This window comes from Sapajus apella, unplaced genomic scaffold, assembly GCF_009761245.1.
Source record: "Sapajus apella isolate SASKATOON/1434 unplaced genomic scaffold, GSC_monkey_1.0 scaffold12, whole genome shotgun sequence".
NCBI classification, from domain to species: Eukaryota; Metazoa; Chordata; class Mammalia; order Primates; family Cebidae; genus Sapajus; species Sapajus apella.
The window spans coordinates 26,025,236-26,030,900 of record NW_022436952.1 but is presented as its reverse complement, the minus strand read 5'-3'; the positions used below and the strand labels follow the sequence as shown (position 1 = coordinate 26,030,900).

The window sequence follows — 5,665 nt, the reverse complement described above, 5'->3', positions numbered from 1 at the left end:
TCAATTAACAAAAATAGCCAGGCATGGTGACCCATGCCCGTAATCCCAGCACTTTGGGAGGCTGAGGTGGGAGGACTACTTGACCCCAGGAGCTGGAGAGCAACCTGTAGTCTGTAGTGAGATCTCATCTCTACCAAAAAAAAAAAAGTAGCTACATGTGGTGGCATGCACCTGTGGTCCCAGCTACTTGGGAGGCTGAGGTGGGAGGACCGCTTGAGCCCAGGAGCTGGAGATTGCAGTGAGCCAAGAAAGCACCACTGCACTCCAGCCTGGGTGATAGAGTGAGACTCTGTCTAAAAAAAAAAAAAAAAAAGTACAGCCTTTAGCACTTGCTGGAAAGGTGAAATAATGGTTGTTTAAAAATAACGCAGAGGGCCGGGCGCGGTGGCTCAAGCCTGTAATCCCAGCACTTTGGGAGGCCGAGGCGGGTGGATCACGAGGTCAAGAGATCGAGACCATCCTGGTCAACATGGTGAAACCCCGTCCCTACTAAAAATACAAAACATTAGCTGGGCATGGTGGTGTTTGCCTGTAATCCCAGCTACTCAGGAGGCTGAGGCAGGAGAATTGCCTGAACCCAGGAGGCGGAGGTTGCGGTGAGCCGAGATCGTGCCATTGCACTCTAGCCTGGGTAACATGAGTGAAACTCCGTCTCAAAAAAATAAATAAATAAATAACGCAGAGAACGCATCAAGCCCAGGTGGTGGTGGAAAGGGTGGAGGACACACCTAAACATGTGGAACCCCAATGCCGGGCAGCCAGGGCCAAATCCACATCCCCCCAACATCAAGTACCCTGGAGGTTCCAATCCTGGCCACCCACCAGCCGTCAATCCACCCTTTCCCCCAGGCCCCTTTCCTCCGCCCCCAGAAGCTCCCCAGGGCAATCCAGCTTTCCCTTCAGGTGGGCCCCCTCCTCCTGTGCCAAAGCCAGAGTATCCAAGATGCCAACCCTCGGTCCCTACCCTACACCATACCCACCGCCTGCCCCTGGAATGCCTCCTGTGAATCCATTGGCTCCTGGCATGGTCGGAGATGCACAAGAAGACGCAGAAGAAAATGAAGAAAGCTCATGAAAAGATGCACCAGCACCACAAGCATGGCGAGCATTCCTCCTCCCCTTCCTCCTCCTCTTCCAGCAGTGACCCTTCCCTCAAGTCTCACCAGTTCTGCTCTCCCATCAAGCTTCAGATGCCATGTTGTACTGGGGGAAAATGGCCCTTGTGCTCCCCTCTCCCACCCCTACCTGAGCCTCACCCTGCTGTTCAGCCCTGAGTGGCTAGGGAAAACGGGGAGAGGATTGCCACGCCATGGCCGTCTTCTTGCTGCTGGGATAGATCATATAGCTAACGAGTTTAGCAAGGGAGCTCTTTTTTGAAGATGATGAACTAAATATTGAAGACAAGTTTGAGATCTGTCAAATGTGATTTTTACTTCCTCTTCTAATACTTGTGGTTGGGGAGGGTTGTGGAAATTTAATTATGATGAAAAACCTCTATCTTTTTTGTAACGTTGGCATACTTGGAGAATTTAGTGGCAAATACATTCCCCAGCAGGCCTTTTGATGGTTGCAAAGGTTGCTGGGAAGTAGAATCCGTTTGGTCGATGAGCTTTGACTGACATTTTGGAAGCTCACTTCTCCTCCTTAGCCCGGTATACGGTCCCGGGCCTTTTCTCATTCTCCATCTCTCAGTCCAAATAAAATTATTTCGCCTGATCAAAAAAAAGTTTAAAAATTTAAGAAAAAATAACACAGAGGCTGGAAGTCACTGTTCCAGAACTGGTATAGTACTTACATTTAAAAATATAAAACTGATACGAATGTGCATTTTATTTAATGTTTGGTACAAATGTAACTATTAAGAAAATAGCTTTAGACTGGTCATGGTGGATCACACCTGTAATCCTAGCATTTTGGGAGGCCAAGGTGGGTGGATTACCCGAGCTCAGGGATTTCAAAGCAGCCTGGGCAACATGGCAAGACCCCAACTCTACTAAAAATACAAAAAAAAATTAGCTGGAAGTGGTGGTGCGTGCCTGTAATTACAGCTACTTGGGAGGCTGAGACATGAGAATTACTGGAAACCTGGAGGCAGAGGTCGCAGTGAGCTGAGATGGTACCACCTTTTTCCCACTCAAAAAAAAAAAGAAAAGAAAGAAAGAAAATGGCTTCCTATTTATATCAAATGTATAAGTGAAGAAAACTAAACTTAAGGCTTTGCAATGACTACAAAACAGTCTTATTTAAAAATGGAACTGTCTCCTGCCCCTTGCCTGGTTACAATAAATATTGTGTCTTATGAAGACAAAAAAAAAAGTCAGGCAGGCCATCAAATAGTGGTGGTTTTGTTGGTATTGTTATTATGTAGCCACACTCAGCCATTCAGGTGCAGAATGGCTTTTTTCAGCCACTCAGGAACAAAGTAAGAAAGAGGAAGCATTTAACCAGGGTTGGGGTTTTACCTGGCAAGAAAGACAGAAGGAAAGAGGAGGAGGAGGAGCGTTCAGGATATGAAAGGAGTGATTATCATGCTGCACTGAAGACTTCAGGGGCAGCGAGGACGGGACAAGGGCAGGCAGTGTTGCTGAATGCCAGGGGTTCAGTCTAGGTCCACCTGACAGAAAGCCAATCACTGAGACAATGAGTATTACCAGGAAAGGAAGGCTTTTATTGTGAGTGATGTCATCCAGGAAACAGGTCTCAAATCCATCTCTCCGACCACTAAAGTTAGGAGTTTATACAGCAAGGAAGAAATATAATGACATACAGGAAAACAGGAATTAGGGTGAAGTAGGGAAAGAGTTGGTTAACACCCAGTGGGTGGCCAGATGAGAGGTCCGACACGCCATTGTCCAGATGCAGTGATCTGGACAGTTTCAGCCGGCCCCCTACACATACTATCCATGATGCCCGATGGTCAGTTTCCTGAGAAAGGAATTCAGAGAAGACAAATGGAAGTTTCTTGAGCTTTAAGACCAGGAGGGTCAATTTCTATGTCTCATTTAAAAAAAAAAAACAACAACTAAACATCAGTTTTGTGGAAAAATGGGGCTGATTCCAGAAAGACAGTGGGAAAAGATGGCACAGAGCCCCCACAGTGTCCTCAAGAGATAAGCCCAACAGAATGGTTCTGTCCAGTCAAGGAAACTCTGGGGAAAGTTTGAGTCACTGGACCTTGCAGAATTTGCTACAAAGTAGCCATATTCAGGCAGGAATCTGGGCCAGATGCCTAGCATGGCCACCCCACTGTCCGTCAGAGGTAGCCCTGGATAGGGTACAGGTGCCATATTCCAGGGGGCTGGTACTTTGGCTGCAACAGCTGGGGAAGGTAGTTTTGTATTTTCTTCTCTCTATTTCAGTTTGCAAACCATACTGGGTACAGCAAAGTTGACTGGAAGCAAGTAGAGGAGGATTTGAATACAGCCAAGGAACTGGTGAAAAGCCCAAAGAGCAACCAGATAACTGTTGATGGCAAAGCAAAACGAGGAGGTGGGATCATCTGTGAGGAAGAACGTTCCAGTAACTGGAGGATTTGGGAGGCTTTCTGCTGGGCATGGCATCCTGAAGAGAACTACTTCACCTTCACTTCCATTCTGCCTGGTTTGTTTGGGTTTTTTGTTTTTGTTTTTGTTTTTTTTCTATTTCTTCTTTCTCTCATCACACTGTGTTTGGGTGGTCTTCTTCTCTCCTCCTCCTCCTCCTCCTTCTTCTTCTTCCTCTTCCTCTTCTTCTCCTTTCTCTTCTTTGTCTTCTTCCTCCTCCTACCCCCTCCTCCTCTTCTTCTTCTTCCTCTTCTTCTTCTCTTCTTTCTTCTTTATTCTTCTTCTTCTTCTTCCCTGTCATCACATTGTGTCAGTTGACTTTTTCTAACCAGCAGCCTCTACACGGCATCACAGGAGACTGAATCTCTCCTCCTCCTCTTCTCCTGTGCCTTCCTCCTGCAGTGGCAAATCTGAATGGTTTTCTGTAGGGATCTGTTGGTCCAGGTTAACTGATGAGGTCCTAACATGAACCTGATGACAATGGAAGAGCTGGAACGTTTTGCCCCTCTCACACAACACTCCTTACCTGGTGACTCTGTAGCTTAGCAAGAACATTTCTTCTCCCCCTATATAAGACACTTATCAGAACACATTGCAGCCAGGTGCAGTGGCTCATGCCTGTAATCTCAACCCTTTGGGATGCCCACGTGGGCAGATCACTTGAAGTCAGGAGTTTGAGACCAGCCTGGCCGACATGGCAAAACCCCATCTCTACTAAAAATATATTTTAAAAAAAATTAGCTGGACATGATGGCACATGCCTATAATCCTAGCTACTTAACTGCCTGAGAAATGAGAATCCTTTGAATTCAGGAGGTGGAGTGTATTATTCTGTTCTCAAATTGCTGTTGAAGACATACCTGGGACTAGGTAATTTATTAAGAGAAAGAGGTTTAACAAACTCACTGTTTCACATGTCTGGGGAGGCCTCACAGTCATGGCATAAGGCAAAGAAAGAGCAAAGATATGTCTTACATGGCAGCAGCCAAGAGAGCTTGTGCAGGGGAACTCCCATTTATAAAACAATAAGATCTCATGAGACTTACTGTCACAAGAACAGCACAGGAAAGACCTGCCCCCATGATTCCATTACCTCCCACCAGGTCCCTCCCATAACACAGGGGGATTATGGTAGCTACAGTTCAAGATGAGATTTGGGTGGGGACACAGCCAAACCATGTCATTCTGTCCCTTGCCCCTCCCAAATCTCATGTCCTCACGTTTCAAAACCAATCATGCCTTCCCAACAGTCCCCCAAATTCTTAACTCATTTCAGTATTAACTCAAAGGTCCACAGTCCAAAGTCTCATCTGAGACGAGGCAAGTTCCTTCCGCCTATGAGCCTGCAAAATCAAAAGCAAGTTAGTTATTTCCCAGGCACAATGGGGGCACAGGCATTGGGTAAACACAACCATTCCAAATGGGAGAAATTGGCCAAAATGAAGGAGCTACTGGCCCCATACAAGTCTGAAATCCAGCAAGGCAGTCAAATCTTAAAGCTCAAAATGATCTCCTTTGACTCCATGTCTCACATGCAGGACACACTGATGCAAGAGGTGGGCTCCCATGGCCTTGGGTGGCTCTGCCCCTGTGGATTTGCAGGGCACAGCTTCCCTCCTGGCTGCTTTCATGGACTGGCATTGAGTGTTTGTGGCTTTTCCAGGCTCACAGTGCAAGCTGCTAGAGGATCTACCATTCTGGGGTCTGAAGGATGGTGACCCCCTTCTCACAGATCCATTAGGCAGTGCCCCAGGGGGACTCTGTGTGGGAACTCCAACCTCACATTTCCCTTTCACTCTGCCCTAGCAGAGATTCTCCATGAGGGCCCTGCTCCTGCAGGAGACCTCTGCCTGGACATCCAGGCATTTCCATACATCCTCTGAAATCTAGATGGAGGTTCCCAAACCTCAATTCTCCACTTCTGTGCCACCAGCAGGCGCAACACCATGTGGAAGCTCCCAAGCCTTAGGGCTTGCACCCTCTAAAGCCACATCCAGAGCTGTACCTTGGAACATTTTAACCATGGCTGGAGTGGCTAGGACACAGGATGCAAAGTTCCTAGGCTGCACACAGCAGAGGGACCCTGGGCCTGACAGAGAAACCCATTTTTTCCTCCTAGGCCT

The 5,665-nt window shown here is 47.3% G+C and overlaps 1 pseudogene; it reads left to right on the top strand.

The window, feature by feature from the left end:
* Positions 1-687: 687 nt before the first annotated feature.
* Positions 688-1,274, top strand: LOC116552667 (annotated as a pseudogene).
* The last annotated feature ends 4,391 nt before the right edge of the window (positions 1,275-5,665 follow it).